The sequence below is a fragment of the Anser cygnoides genome, chromosome 2 (assembly GCF_040182565.1).
Source record: "Anser cygnoides isolate HZ-2024a breed goose chromosome 2, Taihu_goose_T2T_genome, whole genome shotgun sequence".
NCBI classification, from domain to species: Eukaryota; Metazoa; Chordata; class Aves; order Anseriformes; family Anatidae; genus Anser; species Anser cygnoides.
In genome coordinates this window covers 134494788-134517602 of record NC_089874.1, presented here as the reverse complement: position 1 = coordinate 134517602, position 22815 = coordinate 134494788, and the positions used below count along the sequence as shown (strand labels likewise).

The window sequence follows — 22815 nt, the reverse complement described above, 5'->3', positions numbered from 1 at the left end:
ACCACCTTGCTATTTCCTTTAAGGTAATTGTAGAGCACGATAAGGTCTCCCCCAAGTCTCCTTTTCTCCAGGCCAAACAACCCCAGCTCCCTCAGCCACTCCTCATCAGACTTGCTCTCTAGACTCTTCACCAGCTTTGTTACCCTTCTTTGGACACCCTCCAGCACGTCGGTGTCTTTCTTGTAGTCAGGGGCCCAAAACTGAACACAGTATTTGATGTGTGGTCTCACCAGAACCGAGTACAGAGTGACAATCACTTGGTTGAAAATCTGACTAACCAAAATAATCATGCTAACATCTAATCTTTCAAAGTTAATGTATTACTACATGAAACTACAACAATGTGAAGAAATGTGTTGTAGCTCCTCTTAGCAAAACCTTATTTCAATCAGGTAGAATATTAGAGTAGAGTACTGCTAGTAGAGTAGAGTAGAGTAGAGTAGAATAGAACAGAACAGAACAGAACAGTTGGAAGGGACCTTCAGAGATCATCTAGTCCAACTAACTAAAGAATATTATTGAGGGCATTGTCCAAATGCCTATGAACACCGTCAGGCATAGGGCATCAACCACATCACTAGGAAGCTTGTTCCAGTGTTTGACCACTCTCTCGGTGAAGAATTTTTTCCTAATATCCAGTCTGAATCTCCCCCTCCCCTGGTGCAGCTTTGAGTCTTTCCCACGTGTCCTGTCATTGGTTACCACAGAGAAGAGACCAGCATCTCCCTTTCCTTGTCCTCTCCTCAGGAAGTTTCCTCAGTCTCTCCTCATAGGATATGCCTTCCAGACCCTTTACCAGCTTTGTGCTCTCTTCTGGATGCTTTCAAGGACCTTAACATCCTCTTTATATTGTGAAGCCCAGAACTGTACAAAAATACTTAAGATGAGACCTCACCAATGATAAATATAGGGGGAAAATTACCTCTTTTGATTGGCTGCCTATGCTGTGTATAATACATACCCCAGTTTATACTCTTGGCTGCCAGGTTTCACACTGCTGATTCACATTCAGCATGCTCTTGACAGGCACCCCGAGTAAACTTAACATGAGTGGAGAGATGTACCATAAAGATCAGAAGCAGTGCCTTTTGTCAGGATGTACTAATTTTACAAAGTATCAGTATTTCCATTTTACAGAAAAGAGCAGCCATGAGAGTAACAGCCAGGCAGGCAAACAGTGGCAGAGAAATGAGTTTTATATAGGAAAAATTGAAATACTATCCCAGCAAGGGATTTCTCTTCTGAGCATAACATTTTGCCAGCTTTGACTTACACATTTTAGAATCTATACAAGAACAGTTCAGGTTCAGAAATCCTAAATTAGTCTTAGCATCTTGTTGATCAATTCTCAGAATTAAATTAGGAAATAGTAAGTATAACATCTCATGGCTCACTGGCCTAGTGTCATGAAAACCAATAGAAGTTTCTAATTACCTAAGTACGACTGGACTAGAAAAATCTTTGCTTAATAGGGATTCATCTGGCCAGTACTGTGACATTCTAAGTACTGTGACATTGGACAGTACATTGGTTTAAAAAGAACAGAAGCTTTTGGATTTATATTTCAGTTCATTAGTGTTTCAGATTTGAACTAAGAGCTGTAAAAATCATGACCTATTTCTCATATTCATCACAAAGTAATACTTCCATCACATCTGATTATATTATTAGTCCTTAATTTTAATTTCTTTATAAAATTTCAAACAAGGAAAAAATCAATAGATTTCATTAAACTGCAAAAGATAATAAAATTTATTGACATACTATTACAAATTCACTATCTTAGTTTAAAAGATTTCATACGTTAAAAACTAAAAGTATAACAATTAGGTTACATCCATTCAGACTAAAGTTTTATTACAAAACTGTAGTATGAAAAAAATGAGGAATGACAGCTTTGTTCTTCCAGTTACTGTTAATTTTAAGTGATAGAAACTTATTTTAGATGGTTGCTTTCCTTGGTCAAATGTAACATGCCAGAGTGCTGAAAAAAAGGTGAAAAATGCCAAAAAATACTCCCCCCCCCCCAAAAAAAAAAACAACAAAAAAACAGCAAAAATAACTCAGCCTTTTTCTCTCAAGCAATATAACAATCAAAGAAAATATAATTTTTGAAAAAGGATTTGGATTATGTTTGCATGTGTTTCTGAATAATTATTATTAATTAGTATTATTATATTAAAAATTGAAATACTTTTAAAATGTCACTTAAGTTGTAACAGTGCAAGGAAAAATTCATACAAAGACATTCTAGAAAATTCAAGGGACACAGGGGACCTTACAAACTGGGTATTAAAAACAAAGGAAAAAAAAACAAAAAGCAGAGGCATGGGAGCAGATGGCCAGCATGAAATACTGGAGAAGACTTCTGTTTTGCAATGTTTTTTAAAAACCAATCTGCCTGAAAACATGTCTAAACCACAAGCTACCCAAACGTTGTGGATTGTATTCAAAATCTGGCCATAGAAGAAGGAATTATTTTTCAAAATGTTGATTTTATAACCTCTGAAATAGTAGAAACATATAGAGTAGATTACTTTTAAACCATTTTATCCATCCATTCAAATTAGATGATCCTTTCCCTATGATTAAGATTGACTTACAGTTACATGTCATGCCAAATTAGAACAAATTAAAGTGCAAACACCATCAGGAGACCAAGATAGGTGGAACTTACAAATAACTGACTGAAAAAGATGAGTATTAACTAATACAGTCAGTCGACACTAAGCAAATGAAGAAGCTATTGGGACATTAATGTGAAAACACTGATCCCTGATTATTGTGGCAATGTTATTTGTACTTATAAACAGCACTATACATTTACATAAACAATAGTTTAATCATATAAGTTCTCTGATGATGATATGTCACAAGTATAAACAATGTAACAGCTCCTTGAGATATAGGAAATGGAAACCAAACAATCAAACAAAATAAAACATCTTTTTCTGTGTCTCAGAAATTCCAACAGCTAAAACCGCAAAGAGACCTTGGTTTCCTGCTACTTTTTTGAAAATCATCAGAGTTTAGACTCTTCATGTAATTCACAGAGAGCTGTCTTCTAAAAACCCTACAGGTACAGAAAGCTGAGCTAAGCAAGATTTAGGACTCTGAGCAAAATCAATAGCATCAGGTACCTGGAAAAATTGCTCATGGGCAAATTAAGGGTTAGGTAACAACTGAGCAGTGTTGCGCAGATTTCATCAATGCCTAAATATTGGATGCAAACATCTTAGTCTCACTGGGAATATATTTGGATTAATTACTGCGAACAGGTATCATTGGAGTAAGAAATTCTGAGGTTTTCAGAAGTGCCTGCAGTCCTGGGGATGGTGTCTTTGAACAGAATGTGCTCTCTGCCACTTTTTTTTTTTTTTTTTTTTTGACTTGATAAAAGGTCGTGTTACAGAAAGCTGACATGGCCACATGATACAACACAATAGCTATGCATTGAGCAGTATATTGAACCATCAATCTTAAAATCTGCATAGTTGCATTACAGCAGTATGGCATCAAAAAAAAAAAAAGGAATGGGCTTTACTTCTCCACAGAGCTAATTAGCCTAAGCATAGAGTAAGCATGATGTGGCTGTATTGCCCCAGTACCAGAACTGCGCACAATACTATTAACTCTGGTGTCTGTGCTCTGTTATGAGCAACATAAAAATCTCCTTTCATAGCCTTGAAAAATCCCAGCTTATAATGCACTAAAAAATAAATAAATAATAATAAAAGTATATATCTATCTTGCTTCACCCCTTTAACCTGATAAATCTTCTCAGAGTTATAAACACTATTTTATAATGTGTCATTATAAAATGACAACGATCTAGACAACTATTAATTAGAATTAAAAAACCAGGCTTATATTCATATAATTAGTTATATAATTCTTTTAAAGGCTTGGAAGCTGAAACTTTTTAGTACAATTAGTAAAAATGCTAGCAATCATAATTGCAATACACTTTCTCAAATCTCCAATCTCTATATTGGAATTTAGAAGACTGAATGGATTTGCTTTCGCTCTATAACATAGCTGTAAAATTGTGAAAAGATAAACACAGTTCACAAGCAAATTTAAACAGACAGGGTCCAAAAGATATGTTAATGTTTGTTGTCCAGTAGTGGATGTTACAAAATGCTCTCAGGCATTAGGAAAAAAGATGCAATGTGCCAGTAGTTCTTTCCTTTAATAAAGAGTAATCTGTCAGGTGATTGTGGTGGTTTTACTCAGGTGGACAGCCAAGCTCCACCACAATCACTCTCTCACTCCCCCTCCTCTAAGGGAAAGGGGGAGAAAATATGATGGAAAGGGCTCAAGGGTTGAGATAAGGACAGGGAAATCGCCCAGCAATTATCGTGACAGGCAAAACAGACTCAGTGTAGGGAGATTAAATAAATTAATTGCCTATTACTAACAAGCTAGAGAAGTAAGAAACAAAGAAAACAAATTAAAAACATCTTCCCCCCGTACACCCTCTTTCACCTTCTCACCCTGAGCAGCATGGAGGAACAGGAGAATGGGGGCTGCAGTCAGTCCCTAACGCTCCGCTTCTGCCGATCCTTCATGGTCACTCTCTGCCCCTGCTCCATGAGGGGTCCCACCCACGGGACACTGTCCTTCCTGAGCTGATCCTGAAGGGGCTTCCCACAGGCAGCAGCTCTTCAAGAACTGCTCCAAATATGGGTTCATACCACAGGGTCCTTCTGTCAGGAGCAAACTGCTCCAGCATGGGTCCCCTGTGGGCAGCAACTCCATGGGCTTTTCTACATGGGCTGCAGCTCCAGCCTGGGGCCTGCTCCTGCAAGATCTCCACAGGCTGCAACATCCTTCAGGCCAGACCCACCTGCTTCACCAGGGGCTCCACCACAGGCTGCAGCATGGACATCTACTCTGCTGTGGAAACAATGGGCTGCAGGGGGACACCCTGCTTCACCAGGGGCCTCTCCACAGGCCACAGGGGAACTTTGGCTCTGGAACCCTGCCCTCCCATCCTTCTTCAAAGATCTTGGGGTATGCAGGGCTGGTTCTCACTCTGCACTCTCCAAGCTGCTGTTGCACAGCAATTTGTTTCCCTTTCATAAATCTGCTCTTACAGAGGTGCAAACAACATCACTTACTAGCTCAGCACTGGGCAGGGGCAGGTTCCCTTGGGGCCAGCTGAAACTGGCCCTTATCACACATGGGGCAGCTTCTGGATTCTTGTCACAGAAGCCGCTCCAGCAGACTCCCGCTATCATAACCTTGCCACATAAACCCAATCGAGTGATCTGAAATTATACATGCATTTAACCTTTGATAGAAATTTATTATAATTCAGTGTTTAAGAACTGAAAATTGTCTTACTATTGTCCTAGTTTCAGCAAGGATAGAGTTACTTTTCCTCCTCGTAGCTGGTAGGGTGCTATGTTTTGGATTAGGATGAGAAGAGTGTTGATAACACTGATGATTTAGTTGTTGCAGAGCAGTGCTTACACTAAGCCAAGGACTTTTCAGCTCCTCGCTCTGTCCTGCCAGCGGGCAGGCTAGGGGTGCAGCAGGAGCTGGGAGGGGACAGACCCAGGACAGCTGACCCGAACTGGCCAAAGGGGTATTCCATACCATCTGACGTCATGCTAAACAATAGATAGGGGTGGCTAGCTGGGATGGGGGGGCCGTCTGCTCAGCAATAGGCTGGGCATCGGTCAGCGGGTGGTGAGCAATTGCATTGTGCATCACTTGTTTCGTACACAGTAGTAGTAGTAGTACTATTATCATTAGCATTAGTATTTTTTCCCGTCTTAATAAACTGTCTCTGTCTCAACCCACAGGCTTTGTTTTCCTATTTCTCTCCCCATCCCAGAGAGGGAGGGGGGAGGGTGAGCAAACGGCTCTGTGGTGCTTAGCTGCCTGCCGAGTTAAACCACAACAGCAATGTAGTCACGTAACCAACTTAAAGCCAAAACTTTCAGCCCAGTCCTTGACCTGAATAGTGAGTGAGGATCTGGATCCTGCCATTTACACGTGAGAGTTTATATGCAGCCAAAGTAAATACTATAGTCAGAGGTCATGGGGCTAGATTTTGAAAAGTCCTGCATAAAGAAGAGATCTCAGAAAAGCAAATTTAAAAAACTTTAATGTCAAGAAAAGTAATTCTGATTGCTATATTCTTTATCTGTCATGATTAGACAGATGAAGATCTATGATAGCAATTTTTCCCTTAAGGTCATTTTATTTTTTCTTTTATTTATTTCTTTATTTTTATGTATTAATTTTTTTAACAGGCTCTGTACTAATTTTCCTCACAGAATGACTCACAGAAATATGACCCTTATGCACCTTTTGCAGCTAATTCATTAGGTCAATTCTAACCACTAAGCCTCTTGTCAGGTTACTTCTATCAGTGATAAGGAGCAATTGACCTTAAAACATTGAAGCCAGGTAGATGAGGCTATTCCACAAGGTCTCTTGGCTCCACACTTGTTAGGTAAAATCTGCCAGGTGTGGATCATTTGACCTTTGCTATATAGGAAGCATGAGGACTTGGGGGGAATTGCCTCCCCAGGGGAGTTTGAGGCTCAGGTTATCTGGGGTGCTTTTCTACCAGAGTGAAATGGACTCAGTGTTCCCTAGTAGGCTGCTTTTTCTTCATGTTTTTTACCGTCTCTGTGAAATAGTTTTAGAGACTCTATGAGCTAGTTACGTTGGTGGTGCCTTCTCAGGACAGTAAAACCCTGGTGGTACTACTTCAACTTCACTGTGAAGTAGTTAGGAGGTGACTCAAGTTCAGAAGCTGGCAGGTAAGTGTTCCTGGGTTCTACAGTTGTTTAATGTCGAGGAGTTTGAGTACTTCCTTCACCTTGTCTGTTTTCAGTGAAATTACTTGCATGGATTTGAAGCTTCCTTCCTAGCAGGAGAAACAAAAAAAAAAAACAAACCACAGAAGCTTAAGTGCATACAGGTAAGCCTGGCTTCGAAGAATGTTCTTAAGTCTGTGTTTGAACAACAAGCTGTGTGAAAAAGGTGCCTTACTGTGAATTCAAATTTTGCCTTGTGATAAGTAGAAACAGATTTGGGTAGATACTGGTACTACTGATACTGGTAGATACTGGTGGCATTATCATTACTTTTGCTAAGTGGCAATTGTGAGAATGTGCTGTTCATAAAAGAAATGCTGTTTTCACAATATGCTAGTCAAAAGCCTTTAAATTACTAGAAGTTATAGTTTCAAGGAGATAACTTCTTTCTTTAAAAGAAGTTATTGTTGGCCATCTCCCCCGACCCCTCCATAGACTGGCTCCCTGAAGAAAAAGCGTGAAAGGTGTAATTGTTAATAGCTTCTGAGGTAGGGTCAGGGGAAGATGCGTTTTCCCACGTGTTCACTCTCCCTTTCTTCTCCTCCAGATGAGTTACGGTAGCTTTCCAAAACTTTGACTATACTTGGAATGCTCAGAGCAGCGTGTTCTTATCAGTATGTCTCCTGAATGCACTTGAGGTTTGTTTAAGGTTAAACAAATACTTCAGTGTCATCCAGAGATCGGTGCTGATGCAGGATAGTTATGCGTGGCAAGGAGAGTGGGAGGATATGGGCAGGTACCTAGAGCAGGGCGCACCTCCACTGGAAAGACCATGAGACCATGAGGAACCTGCAATGGATGAAGTGGCTAAACAGGTCTGGCAGTACGAAGACAGTCTTTACTCTTTCCTACAGGCCTGCATCTCGGTTGTGCAGAAACATTCTGAAGAGCCCGACCAACATAAAGAGAACTAACCTTCCTCCTCACCTGTACAAAGCAATATCTCAGCAATTGGGGGTAAGCCCACTTCTGTGCAAGGAAGACAAGAGAGCGCATACACAGCCTGTGTCAACCTGTGGTTGTACCCTGTGGAACCTACACACACTCGTACCTACACTCACCATACCGACGTGAGTGACCACGGAGAACATATGAGAAAACAGGACGGAAAATCAAACTCGACACTTGAGGCAGGGGTATGTGAGTGGCAAGAAAAAAAAATTGGGGGAAAGGAATTCTATGAGAAACTTCCAACTCCAACTTCAGGTGGGCGGAACCTGGTCCCCAGAGCTCTGGTCCCCAGACTTTTTTTGCTAGGAGGATTATTCAGATGAGCACTCTACCATTTCTTTACCTTTGAGGGTTCTGAAATTGTCCCCTGCTTAAAGGAGTCAGCTCCAGCCTGCCTCGGAAAATAGTTGCTTAGGGCTAAAATCTGAGTTTCCGTTCTGTTACTTGAACATCCAGAGAGACTTATCCTCCTTCCTTCGTTGAGTTCAGTGCTGCCTAGTCTCAAGTTTTTCAGTTCTCAGTCGTGTAGCCCAGACTCTGCCATTTTAGAGGGATTGCGCTCCCCTTACCTAATGTGGGAATCCCATTAGTCTGTCTCAAGGGTGAATGGAGTATGGCACTTATAAATCATTGCAGATTGTGGTTGTTGTCTGTTACCAAGTTATTTAAGGCCATGCAAGTACCTTTTACTCTTTTCTCTTTCCTTTCATTTCTTGTCTTACGACTAAAGATTACATATTCATTGAAATGTCTTTTTAATTTTAGCAATTTTTCTTTTTCCCTCTAGCTCTGCCAGTAGCTGACAAGAGAAAAGGACATCTTTATACTTCTCATTCTTGCGAGGTTAGAGGCAGTGCCAATTTAAATGGTGACTGAGGCTCTGCAAAGGTGCAAGTCTATCTTACTCCATCAAATTCAGTGATGCAACCTGAGTTTGCCTTAATTAACTTTCAAGGATTCAACCAATTTAAAGCTTTTGGACAATGACAATTATTTGAAAACTTCATACAGGTTTATCCTCTTCGTTTACATTTGTTTCTTATCTCTATCCCGTTCAAAGCAATGAGGACTGGTGTGCTTCTCTCTTCTCTGGAAATGTGCACTAGCAACCAGTGTTAGAATTAGAATCCTGATCTAAGAGTATGATGAAAAATGTTGTGCTCCAAGTTGGAAATTGGAGAGGAAAACATTCACGTATACATAAGAATTGTACTCAAATAGCTGATTACACCTTTTCTTACACTTTAACAGATGCTTACATCTGTTAAGGGAAAACTTTTTAAACCGGAGAAGCAACAGGTAGTTTTCTACGTTTCCCTGGGGGATAGTGTACTCTTCTGTATTTTGCTTCTACACAAACAGTTCAAAATTTTTAATTTGTGTTGTCAGTCAAGCAACCAAACAACCTTGCACGCCATTACATGTTCCCCTCCAGATAGATCAAGCCCTGAATGCAAGATCAGACAAGTAAATAATTCCAACATGTAAAAATTAACTTGTAAATACATTACTTTTTGGCAGGTTTTTTGGCACTTTGTGGGGCTTAACTGTACTTCAGTGAGAAGAATGTCTTCTGGTGTGAACTGAAATTATACCTCTCTCCACGCTGTCTTTGTTCTTATTTTTTTTTGGGGGGGGGGGGGCAACATTCCTTGTGGACACCTGAAGGAGTTGCTAAATAATAATAAAATTTAGGCGAAGGAAAAGTTCCTTCTCTGTTGTTGTTGTTCTTGTGTTCTTTTCCATACAGTCTTAAAATGAATCACAGAATTGTAGGGGTTAAAAGGGACCTCGAAAGATCATCGGGTCCAATGTCCCTGCCAAAGCAGTTTCCTTAGAGCAGGCTGCCCAGGTAGGTGTCTAGATGGGCCTTGAATATCTCCAGAGAAGGAGACTCCACAACCTCCCTGGGCAGCCTTTTCCAGTGCTCCATCACCCTCACCGCGGAGAAGTTCTTTCGCAGGTTGGTGCGGAACTTCCTGTGCTCCATTTTGTGGCTGTCACCCCTTGTCCTGTCCCCACAAACCACTGAAAAGAGGTTGGCCAAATCCCTCTGTCTCCCACACCTCAGGTATTTATAAACATGGTTGAGGTCCCCTCTCAGTCTTCTTTTCTGCAGGCTGAACAGTCCCAGGTCTCTCAGCCTTTCTTCATAGGGAAGAAATGAAGGTCCCATTTTCTGGCCCTTGGCAGATTGTAAGCATGCCGGAACCCTTCACATTACGTAGATCATATTTATCTGAAATGATAATAGCATACCTATAGCCTGCTGCAGGCTGAAAAGTAGCCTATGCCTCAGGTACTGTTTCATGCCTTTGCTGTTGTTACTACATCCTTGTAAGTCTTCAAAAGGGAAATGAAATTATCCTATACAGAAGAAACACTATCTAGAAGGAATTTCAGTTGCTAGGGCCTGAATTCTCACTGAAACCGAAGACAGGTATCTTACTGACTTGAAGAAAGAGGCTTTAATCTATCCTGGCTTCTTTACTAATAAAGGAGCTTGAAAGAGACGCGTGTCCTTGTATCTGAAGAGGAGGTGAAGGAACGGCTAGTGCAAGGAACACAAAAATCAGTTGCACCAGACTGATATGTGGTTGGCTTTGAGCTTGGAGACTGCAACTATCTTCAAACTTCCAGATCTAGAGGAGCACTTTGGCTGCAACCTAAAAGCCCTGTGTACATAAGCTCCCCCAAGCCAGACAATCTTCTTCCCATGACCTGCCAGAAAACAGCTGCCCTGGTTTCAGCTGGGATAGAGTTAATTTTCCTCCTCATAGCTGGTAGGGTGCTATCTTTTGGATTAGGATGAAAAGAGTGTTGATAACACACTGATGTTTTAGTTGTTGCAGAGCAGTGCTTAGACTAAGCCAAGGACTTTTCAGCTCCTCGCTCTGTCCTGCCAGCAGGCAGGCTAGGGGTGCCGCAGGAGCTGGGAGGGGACAGACCCAGGACAGCTGACCCAAACTGGCCAAAGGGGTATTCCATACCATCTGACGTCATGCTAAACAATGGATAGGGGTGGCTGGCCGGGGTGGGGGGCCGGCTGCTCGGGGATAGGCTGGGCATCGGTCAGCGGGTGGTGAGCAATTGCATTGTGCATCACTTGTTTCATGTATTTTTGTGTTATTAGTAATACTATTATCTCCCTCCCCTCCCCTCCCCTCCCCTCCCCTCCCCTCCCCTCCCCTCCCCTCCCCTCCCCTCCCCTCCCCTCCCCTCCCCTTCCCTGTCTTAATAAACTGTCTCTGTCTCAACCCACAGGCTTCATTTTCCTATTTCTCTCCCCCATCCCAGAGAAGGAGGGGGAGGGTGAGAGAACGGCTGTGTGGTGCTTAGCTGCCGGCCAGTTTAAACCACAACAGTTATACATGGAGCTAGGCAACTTTTGTCTGATGTGTAAATTGTCTGATGGATGTAGGAATTTTTCCTAACAGATCCATCCCAATATTCCACATACACTCAGAGACTGAAATCATGAATAAGACCTCCCATGAAAGAACAAGAAGTCTTTGGGGAGAGGAAGAGGGCACAGGGAACTGGGGAGAGAAAAAAATGAGTGAGTAAATGAGAGAGATTTTTTTTTGAATTTTTATTAGTGTCAGTAGTCTGTGTAGTTTTGATTTTACTTTGCCATCTATAAACAGTGATTACCGTCTTGAGAATTCTTGTTTTGAATTTCTATTTTACTTCCTGCTGCAGATTGTGTGGCTTTAATGAACAAAACAACAGAGTACTCCTTGGCCCCAACCGTGGAGTTTCAATAAATTAAGGCATGAAGAACTTAACACGCATTTGACCACCCCATCATGCTTTTCACTGTGATCAAAAAGTAAATACACCGGGTCTTTGTTTTCACAGCCCTGGGCCCAATGTGGTTGGCACAACTGGAATCGGTGGTAGCATGGAAATACTGCCAGTCACAGAAGGGGATCTGGCCCTGTTGAAGAACCAAGGACAGAATACTCAACTCCAACACAGTCAGAAGCAATCTGAAGAAACACAAGAGGTACAGGTATCTAGCATCTGGAAAAGATCATGTCTCATAGGCACTTCATGCGAAGAGGTAAATTTGCAATACATGCCAACAGCAAAGCACACCTTTGCAGCAATGAGTGATAAACACATACTGGGCTGTACTAATAAGGCTGGAGGGGAATGTTTATTCTTCTCCAAGTAGGATGTGTGAAACAACTTTAATACAGTGCCTGTCTTGGGCTCCACATTACAAAAAAAAAAAAAAAAAGGCAGTGACAAACTGGAGTGAGTGCAGCAGTGTGAGTGTGAGAGTGCAGCTGCCACGACTGTCAGGGGGTATGGAGCAGAGAGCATGAGGAGAGATTGAGGGATCTGACTGGATTCAAAAATCTCTTCCTTTCTAAATTATTCAGTAAATCTATAATTCAAATGAAAAGAGATATGATTTAAAAACAAACAAACAAATGAACAAACAAAAAACCACCACCACCAGAAAAAAAAAAAAAAAAAAAAAAAAAAAAAACAGCTCCTGGGGACAAACAAAGGAACTCAGTGTGTACACACATTAGCATTTTTTTTCTGATTAGAGGTTTATTTAGGCAGGTATTTTCTGAACATATACACTTCCTGTGTTTTAGTTCACATTGCAGAGCCACCTGAAAACACATAAATGATACTATTTTTGGATGACACTAAATTAAATGATAGATAAGCCTTCTGCACGTTAACTGCTAATGAGCGTTCATTCAGTTCACATGACTAGCCCAGATCTAACCTGGAATAATGCCTCAAAATTGCATCCAAGGTGTGTATTGGGTTCTCACAACAACCACATGCTAAATCTAACCCTATTGCATTGTGGCATTTGGAAATTTAGTCTAGACATAGCTTTCGACATTCAGTGATTTAGTAAGTCATATATAATTGGTCAGTTCTATCCAGTCAGCCAGGAAAAGAACCAAAAATCACATAATGGATGTGATTACAAAGGAGAGAATCAATTCAACATCAAGACTGCGAGTTGGTATGGGCAAACAACTAGAATCCCATTAAGCAGCAGGAACAAACTCCAGCCCAGCTGGGGTATTGGAATCATAATTTGTTAAAGCTTTAAATGAAAAAAAAAAAAAATACACAAAAACTACAGATAGAAAACTAGGCCCTGGAAAATCAGGACACACAGTACAAAACTAAGAATAAAAAGAAGGATTTTTAAAAAAATAAATAAAAAATAAATAAAAATAAAGTAAAAGAAACATTATGCATTATAGCAGGTACAGATGCAGAAATAGTCTAAAACATGAGTGAAACTAGGACCCAGAATGACAATACTGCTTGAAATAGGGAAGAGGAAAATCTCTAGCTACCTGTGGACCTGCTTTTAGCATGTGATTGCAAGCACAGAACTATAGAAAGGCTATTAGATGTGAATGAACCTATGGTTGAACAGAAACAATAAGGAACTAAAAGCAGAGAACAGTCACAACTCTTGTTCTTTAAATTTGAACTGACTTTTGGGGCTAGTCATGAAAAAATAGAGGCACTCTTCAAAGAACAGCAGTGTAAAGTTAAAGGAAAAGCAGACAAATTTACACTAAAAATAATTTAAAAAAAAAGCAAAACAGAAGTGTGGTAATTATCACTCATCAAAAATTGGTAAAGATCTATTCTGATGGATAATCCCATATTCATCAGTTCTGGATTACTGTGATAAATCTCTATTTCACTCAGTATGTTCTTCCCTAAAAACTAGAGATAACCTTTAATATTCTAGTCATCCTAAAGTAAACAATTTCTGCTCTATTATTTAACTTTATTAATAATTCCATTAAGAAAACTGCTTATAAAAATACTTTTTCCATAATAAAAGCATGGCTTCCGTTTATACTCTGGAACACATCTTAGTATGAAGACTTAGTAATAAAAAACTTGTATAAGCCTCACATCCAAGAGATGTAAATAAAAATGTGAATATGATATGCTATTATATGTTCTTAAATATCAGTGTCTAAACCAACACTAGCAGGCAGAGTTCCTGGAACTGATAAGTATCTAGGGTTAGGGTTAAGGTAAAATTTAGGATTTAAGGAGCGTGAAATTACAGAATACACTGGATGACTGGGATTGCAAAGGAGCTGGAAACAAAACAGAACAACAAACAATACAAAACTTCAAGTCTACAAAATACTTTCAGTTGTTGGCAATTTTAATGGGATCCCTAGGTGTGGTCAGTATTTGACTTGGGCACTGTCTATTGCTAGTGTTGCAGTTTAGAGAGAGAGAAAGAGCAGAGCCCTTGTGACACGGGGTTTTCCGACTGGCTGCCAAAGCAAGTTGAGGTCAAAATGCTCATAAAGATGCCAAAGGAATCTATTGAAAAGCTGCTGTTTTGAGCACTTTTCTGTGGGAGCCCTAGGTGGGGTGTGCATTGGACCTCGGCACTGTCTAAGGTTAGGGTTAGCGTTGGAGAAAGCACAGACTCCACTTGTGAGTAGGGTTGTGAAAGGGCTGACAAAGGAAGTTGAGGTCTACCAAAAGACTTCTGTTGCAAGCACTGACTGTTTCATGGGAGCCCTAGGTGGGGCAGGTGTTGGACCTGGGTGCTGTCTAGGTCTAAGGTTTGGGTTTACAGAGAGAGGAATCACAGAGCCCCCTATGTGACTGCGGTTTCAAGGAGTCTTTTAAAACATGGTTGAAGTTCACCAAAATCTATCATTTGCCAACACTTTTTCATGGCAGCTACAGGTTGGGTGTTTTTAGACCCGAGCCTTCTCTAGGATTAGAATTAGGGTTTTGAGATAGAGTTGGCCAATTCTGAGCCAATAAGTGATACTTGTTGTGCCTTCCTGATAATTTATTTCATGTAACATAAAATATGCTATGCAACAGCTCTTGGAGATCAGTAAGGAATTTTGAAAATGGTACAAAATCCCAGGTCTTTAAAGACGGAATAGGAAGAGGGGCTTCTAGTGCCGGGCAGATTCCCCTGCAGCTCATGTAACAGACCATGTTTACGCAGGTTGCTCCCCTGCAAGTACCTCTTCAGAGACAATATGCATGCTGTAGCCCTTGGAAAACCCCATGCTGAAGCAGCTGCACATGGCCTGAAGGAAGCTCCAGCTTGTTGAATGCCCATGCAGAAGCAGGTTTCCAACAGGCACTACAGAACACCTCAGAGATGATCTCTTGCTGGAGCAGATTAACTGGCAGGGCTTGTGACCCATATGGGACCTACATTGGAGCAGTCTGGCGCTTAAAGGACTTTAAGACATTATATAGGCCTATGCTTGACCAGTTCTTGAAGAAATGCATCTTGTACAAAGTCCATATTAAGTTAGTTCATGAAAGACTATCCCTCGGGATGTACTTTATGCTGGAGTCGGCGAAGAGACTGCAGAGATTTAGCATTATGAATGGACTGTGACTTCCATTCCCCATCCCCCTGTGCCAGCTGGGGAGAGAAGGCTTGAGAAGGGTGGTGGGGACAAGGTGTTTTTAGTTTACCTGTATTTCTGCATTGGGTTTATGTGGCAAGGGCTTGGCAGCATGGGGGCTGCAGGGTTGGTTTCTGGTTCCAACCCTGAAGGTGGAACTTCTTCACAGTAAGGGTGACGAGCACTGGAGCAGGCTGCCCAGGGAGGTTGTGGAGTCTCCCTCTCTGGAGATATTCAAGGCCTGTCTGGATGCCTACCTGGTCAGCCTGCTCTAAGGAACCTGCTTTGGCAGGTTCTTTTGATCTTTCGAGGTCCCTTCCAATCCCTACAATTCTGTGATTCTGTGATATATGGGGGGAAGGTGTTTTTAGTTTGCTTTTATAGTTTCTTACTGCTCTAGCTCGTTAGTAATAGGTAATAAATTATATTAATCTCCCTATACTGAGTCCATTTTGCCTGTGACAATAATTGTTGAGTGATCTCCCTGTCCTTATCTCAACCCACAAGTTTTTTTCACTGTGTCCCTACCCCCATCCCCCCCTCCCATCCTGTTCTGTGTGTGGAGTGAGCGAGCAGCTTAGTGGGCACCTGGCAGCCAGCCAAGGTTGACCTTTGACAACCTCTCATGGTTTCAGGACAAGTCCACGTACCACATTTTCTGCAAAGGAGCTTAACACCTATTGCTGGTCCTTGGTTTTCTCTGTACAGGCATAGAAAGATAATTCTCAGAGGACTTTGCATACAGGTGTTTTTGTGTGTGACTTCAACCTTGGGTCCACAAGAGCACCATTTTTACATTCAGGTAGCAGCTGCAAAACTCAAAGTACAGATGCAAGGAAAATTTAAACCATAGAGAACACCTCTGGTGCACCACATCACTAATGTGCTCTTTGCATAAAGGTCAGAAACAAAAATGATTCTCATGCATGTCTAGTTATTACCCATTTTACCCTTTCCCTACATATTTTTTAGTAATAAAAAAGTAAAAATATATCTTCGTACTAAAACCTTTCTAACAAAATTAATCCCGGAATCTAAATCAAAGGATGGCACTATGACAGTATATTCAGTAAAGCTTCAAAAGCCGTGAATGGAGAAATATGCAATTATTTGTTCATTTTTAAAGCATAAATTTATATTTCCATGTATTTGGGGCATGTTATTAATATTTTTTCACCCTAAATATTGACCGAGAAAACAGAATTTGACGTGGAATTGGTAATTTGGCAGAAATGTAATGAGAAGGGGGCCACCAAAATACATGCAACAGCAACTATGACATCCTTTCTTTTGCAAATAGTGAAGTTAGTGGAAGACCAGGCTAACACCTGTGTAGAACACGGAAGGGACATCAAAAACCCAGAATATGAGAACACTGTTTTTGTTTGTTTGTTTGTTTGTTCTTTCTTTTTTCTGATTATCCCTCATTTATTTATTCTCCCAGTAGACCAGGTAAAAGATGGAGGTACAAGAGATGTCTTTGCTGATTTTAACCAACAGGAAATAGATCCCTGGATTTAATTTAAAAGTCTCAGTTCCATTAGAACTTCTTCTATGCTTATTTTTATTGGCATCTTCAAAACTTACAATGCTGATTTATGTACCAACACTGCATCAACTGCAGCCCACAATTCTTGGGCTACAACAAAAGAGCAGTAGCCAGCAAGTCAAGGGAGGTGATTGCCCCACTCTACTCTGCCCTTTTGAGGCCCCACTTGAAGTACTGCGTCCAGGTCTGTGGCCCCCAGGACAAGAAGGATGTTGATCTGTTAGAGTGAATCCAAAGGAGAGCCACAAAGACGATCAAGGGGCTGGAACTCCTCTCCTACATAGAAAGGCTGAGGGAGATGAGGCTGTTCAGACTACAGAAGAAAAAGCTCCAGGGGGACCTCATTGCAACCTTTCAGTACTTGAAGGGGACTTACCTCAAGTACTCACCTTTAGTACTGTGTGCAGTTCTGCGCACCACAGTACAAAAAGGATGTGAAACTGTTGGAGAGTGTCCAGAGGAGGGCTACAAAGATGGTGAAGGGCCTAGAGGGGAAAACGTATGAGGAGCGGTTGAGGTCACTTGGCCTGTTCACCCTGGGAAAGAGGAGTCTGAGGGGAGACCTCATCATGGTCTACAGCTTCCTCACAAGGGGGAGTGGTGGGGCAAGCACCGATCTGTTCTCTTTAGTGACCAGTGATAGGACCCGAGGCAATGGTGTCAAGCTGCAACAAGGGAGGTTCAGGCTGGATATCAGGAAGAGGTTATTCACTGAGAGGGTTGTCACACACTGGAACAGGCTCCCCAGGGAAGTAGTCATGGCACCAAGCCTGTCGCAGTTTAAGAAGCATTTGGACTGTGCTCTTAGTCATATGGTCTGAATTTTTGTGTAGACCTGTGTGGTGCCAGGACTTGGACTTGATGATCCTTATGGGTCCCTTCCAACTCAGGATATTCTCTGTTTCTATGATTCTATGATTCTGTGATTATAAAAAAGATGGGGAGCAACTCTTTGTTCAATCGGATAATGACAGGATGAGTGGGAATGATTTTAAAATAAAAGAGGGAAGATTTAGATTAGAGGTTAGGAGGAAATTTTTCATTCAGAGGGTGGTGAAGCACTGGAAGAGGTTGTCCAGAGAGGTTGTGGATGCCCCATCCCTGGAGGTGTTCAAGACCAGGTTAAATGAGGCCCTGAGCAACCTGATTTAGTGGGTGGCGTCCCTGTCCATGGTAGGGGGGTTGGAACTAGATTATCTTTGAGGTCTTTTCCAACCATGACAACCATTCTATGATTCTATGATTCTGTGATAACACACAATACTACTATTGCTCTCTGTAGATGAGAATTGATTTGATGCAATTCTCATTTGTTTTTGAGATTCTCTCTCCCATCAAACAGGCATACAACTTTTACTTTTGTAAAGCATTTGCGTATACAGAAGATGTGTTTGAACTCTATTTCAAGGCAAACTATTTATACAGTCTAAAATAAAAGGATCAAAGTTAAAGGAAAAGAGAGAAATGTTTCTAACTCAGAGAAAAAAAAAAACAGAAAAAAAAAAACTATTACAGCTAGAATGACCCCTCAGTAGATTTTGGTTTCTTTATTAAGCTTCAAAATAATGTACTGAATAGTTTGATACCCTGAGTTTTCTTCTTTTTTCTTTTTTGGAAAATACAAGAAAAACGTCAAAGAAAACTATTGTGTTCAGAGACTAGGAGGATGAGAAGCCCAAAAGCAGACTGACTAATTAATTAATTAAATAATTAATTAAAACAGAAAATTAATCAGAATTCCCTACTTTTTAGAGACCATGATCAAGGTTCAGCCAATCTAATAAGAGGATATTGCATTAAAAAAATGGTAACTTGTGTAAAAGATTAACTGAAGAAAACAACCTAAAACTACACTATATTTTGAAACATTTTCAGAAAATGAAAACTGCTAATTTCTAAGTCTTTATCAAACCAGACATGCAGGCATCTCATTAACCCCTCAAGACATGGCTCTCAAACACTGCTTTAAATTCTTTCCCATAGGGAAGACCGATTGGCCCATGGGGAGGAAAGTTTCCTGTATTTTGGTTTAGGAAATTTATTTATTTTTTCTTAATTATAAGATTTATAAGGACATTAAGAAATACAAAAGACAAGAACTCTAACAAATCAGTTCTCAGTTAGGAGCCTTTCTAGTTCTGACATGAAAGTGATTTGATATCTTGCTTCATTTTCTCTCATCTGTTACACATTCAGACAGCTCTAACAAATTTTTCAGAAGGTACTCTCAATATGTCATGAAATATGTTGTGTTTTTTTTTTCTTGTAATGTATTTAAGAATTATTATGCACTGAGGTAACTTCCTTTTAGGGTAACCTTCTTATATGCAATTTGTAACACATCAGATGCGGAATGTTAGAAACATCTGGACCTCTCCCTCACGTCAAGAAATATATTCTGCTTCCAAAACCTGTATGGAATTGATTAAATATCTCTAATTACAGAACAATCCTATTACTCTTTAGTCTCTAAACAGAAGTTATAACCTGAAAAAGACATTTAGTTACTAGAATTGCACACTGCAGTTCCACGTTACTCCATTTCAAAAGCCACCAGGTATATATGTCTGTTATCTATCCCTAGCCCTAGTCCTTGAGCAAAGAAATATGGCAGCATTTTCAGGCAAAGATTGATAGTGGTATTAATTAGTACTGACACTACTTCAGGTGTGTCAGCAAGTAGTGAATATACGATTCATTGATCTAACAATTTCATGAAATCAACAAAAAATCTCATACTTTGCATTGACATTTCCCAAGCTGCCACAAATACCCTGCAGTATCACTGCAATGTTTCTGAATAAATGTAAGGTGGAAAACAAGTAACAATGTATTCCTACCACAGCCATGACTAAGTGATGAAAGAAGCATTGACTGCTGTAAGCTACCAATCTGCCTGTATCAATTACTTGCCTGCCCAGGAGAGATCAATTCTGCATTTTCAATACCATTGGAGTTTACCAAATGAAAAATAGAAAAAGAAATAATTAGTGTAAAACACTGAAGTTTATCATCATTGCTGATTTATCATACTGTGTGTTTTTCATACAACTGTAAAAAAATATACATATATATTCTCTAGAATGGTTAACTTTGTAAGCCATTGTTCTCTGGCATTGTAAATGATTTTTTTGTTGTTGTTTTGAAATGTAAATAGAAAAAGCATTCTTAGTAGTCATGATACTACCATGCCTGGGTTCATTTTGGTTAAATTATTTCATACTGTATTACAATGCTTTAGTTTAAAATGTGTCTACCCTTGGGGGGATGGGATGAATAGGTATGTTCACAGACAGCCACTGAACTTCAAAGCCTTTAGTAGTCTAAACTGAAACATGGTAATTAAGAACTTAGGTTGTGAAATGCACTAGTTTTCAGTTTGTCTGCTTCTGCTAAAAGGATATTCATCTCTGGGCTAACACGCTATTTTGCCTGAATAGTGCCTCACTAAATCCAAATGGGCTTATCCCCTCCAACTGGTTTAACCGCAAGGTGTTAATTCAGCTGTTAGACATCCCCAGGATTTGCAACATTTGTTTGGGTTGCTCATTGTGCTTGAACCTGCTATCTAATATTTTAATGGTAGTCTGTACCTTTAAATGGGTTTCACTGGAGACCTTTCAATAAACATATAATTGACTTTTGGGATGTTGGCTTGATTTAGGGACAATAAAATTAATTAATTTTGAGTAGCTCAGTGCAACTCAGTTTTGGGAAGAGAGAATCAGTTGGCTTTATTGCTATCATAAAGATGAACACTTTGGTGACCACCAATTAAGCTTTTTTTTTTTTTTTTTTTTTTTCCAGGGTGTAAGTACTTCTTTGTCCTACACATGTAACTCCAGCGGGCTATTGGCCTTGCTCTCCAGATAGAAGGGATCCATTGCCTTTAAATTGTAACATCATGGAGCAATTAAAGAGAAAAAGTCTCTATACTGATAATCTGTTTCCCAATCATTCAGTTTTTCTGATTGAAACTGCAAACAGTGTGTGAAAGAATAGACTAAAGAAGAATGCATAGAAGGAAGTAGGAATAAATACATCCATTACACTGTCTGAACACTTCAATAGTTCTAGAATTTGTCACAAAGTAGGACTGAATTGAAATGATAAATACGAAAGAACAAGACAAGCATGCAATGTGGAAGAATTCCGGCCTTCTCTTGTGTCTTTACCTTACAGTAGGGTTTGTTTTTTGCATTTGTTTTGTAAGCATTATTTTTTACATAATGCTAACTATTTAACAAGTAGGGCCAGACAAAATTCATGTCATATATACTGTGGAGAAATGGAAACAGAATTTGGTAAGTAATTTAGAATATCAGAAAGCGACCTTTTTGATGGGTTTCCAGGTATGTAGAGTCATCATAGATTTGAAGTCTGAATCTGTCTGACACTAATTGTTTGTTCTTATTGTACACCGACTACATGTCAAGTTGCCTAAATTCTCATCAGCTTGTTGCTCTTAAACTTGGGCTGTTTCTGTAGGTTAAATGAATACACCTTATTTTAAAAGACAAGAATTTATTGCAAGTCTAATTGAAACAGTCTAATTAAACAGTTGTTTTCAGCCCAGATTTAACTATTACAGAAAAAGAAAGAAAATATTACTATCACATAAAACGTGCCAACAATATCACAGTTAAAAGTGTTATGCACACTTTTTGGACCTTCCCATTGCACCTCTGAGTTCTCAACTTCAGATAACCTCAGTCTTGGGGAATTTTGCATTGGGTGATCCAAAGTCCTTTCTGGAAGGAATTTGATGTTAACAATGAAGATTTCTTCTGCTCCACCCTGGGATCTACTCAGGATTGTTTTTCTACATTTTCTACTACGCATTAGAAATTACTCTTTCTTCACTGCTATGTAATTCCATGATTTAACCCCAAATTTGCTATATATGGTATATATTACATGTTAGCTACTTATTCATTGTTATCCCTGAAATGGTTATACTTAAGTCCCAGGAATGCAATCATTCAATAACCGATATTTAACCACTGGCAAATTATTTAAGTTGTCTGGTAACTTCTTCTGCCTGTGCTTTCAAGACCTCTGCTATAATCTCCTGTAATCCTCTACATTGCATTTTTATTCTAGGGTCATAAATAGTTCATTCCACCCAGCATAACCACTTGCTATTGCTGCCTATTGTTTACAAAGAGTACACATAGCAATAGATGTCATACCATGCAATCAATCAAAGCTAAGCAAAAGCTAAAGGAAATGAGATAACAGTCACCTTGTTAGGACAGCTGTTAAAGCTAAACAAGCTTAAAGAAACTTCCATGTAATCCAAGTCCAGGTAAAGCCTCACAAGCCCTGAGGTTGTCATTGTTAGCATAACACAAGACTTGTGGGCTGTTGCTGTAAAGGCTGCACCATATTCAGTAAGCTACAAGTCTACAGTCTCTCTCTCTGTCTCTCTCTCTCTCTTTTTTCTGTTAGATGTTAATGTTTATCACATATCTCATACCAGGAAAAGGCGGTGCTCTAGGCAGCATTTAGGCTGTTGCCTAAATTTCACAATTAAGATTTCAAATATGAAGTCTGAAAGGATTCTGCAAATTTTCACCATGTTACTATAGGGGCTAATACGAAAATTATTGCATAGGAGTGTTATGACCATACAGAAAGGCTTGTTTATAGTAAAGGGCCTTTTTCATATTCAAATCAATTAGTAACAAATATTGATGTAAGAATATTTTTACCTTACTAGTTAGTCATCATTTGAACATAGCTGTATATGCAAGATCATAAGTATTTGCTCACAGGTTTCAAACTTAAAGTACAAGGGTACTCTATAACCCCAAAAATAGAAGCTCCCCTCAGAGAATTTCACAATATTTGTTAAATCTTCATGCCTTAATAAGCAATGGAAACCTGGCATATACATAGGTGGCTAAAATCATAGATTTAGCATTAAAATACTATTGTATCACTTGTCTTTTTTAACCTAAAAGGAAGTCATGTCTTTTATGATAGAAATTTATTAGCAACTGCCAGCATCCTGTCACATTCAATCTAGTCAGCATTGAAGGGATGCACACCCCACATGGAC

At 39.9% G+C, this 22815-nt stretch overlaps 2 long non-coding RNA genes across 3 annotated transcripts; both read left to right on the top strand.

Annotated features, from left to right (window-relative positions):
* The first annotated feature begins 6538 nt into the window (after positions 1–6538).
* On the top strand, positions 6539–9057 carry LOC136790204 (uncharacterized). Of its 2 annotated transcripts, none has more exons than XR_010829743.1 (3): positions 6539–6782; positions 7694–7975; positions 8578–9057. It is a non-coding gene; the product is annotated as an uncharacterized lncRNA (long non-coding RNA). The 2 variants fall into 2 exon arrangements; XR_010829745.1 differs by lacking the exon at positions 6539–6782 and adding an exon at positions 6850–6943.
* A 1255-nt stretch (positions 9058–10312) lies between these two features.
* On the top strand, positions 10313–21331 carry LOC106030653 (uncharacterized). The gene is made up of 3 exons (XR_010829742.1): positions 10313–10872; positions 11652–11856; positions 20559–21331. It is a non-coding gene; the product is annotated as an uncharacterized lncRNA (long non-coding RNA).
* Positions 21332–22815: the final 1484 nt, after the last annotated feature.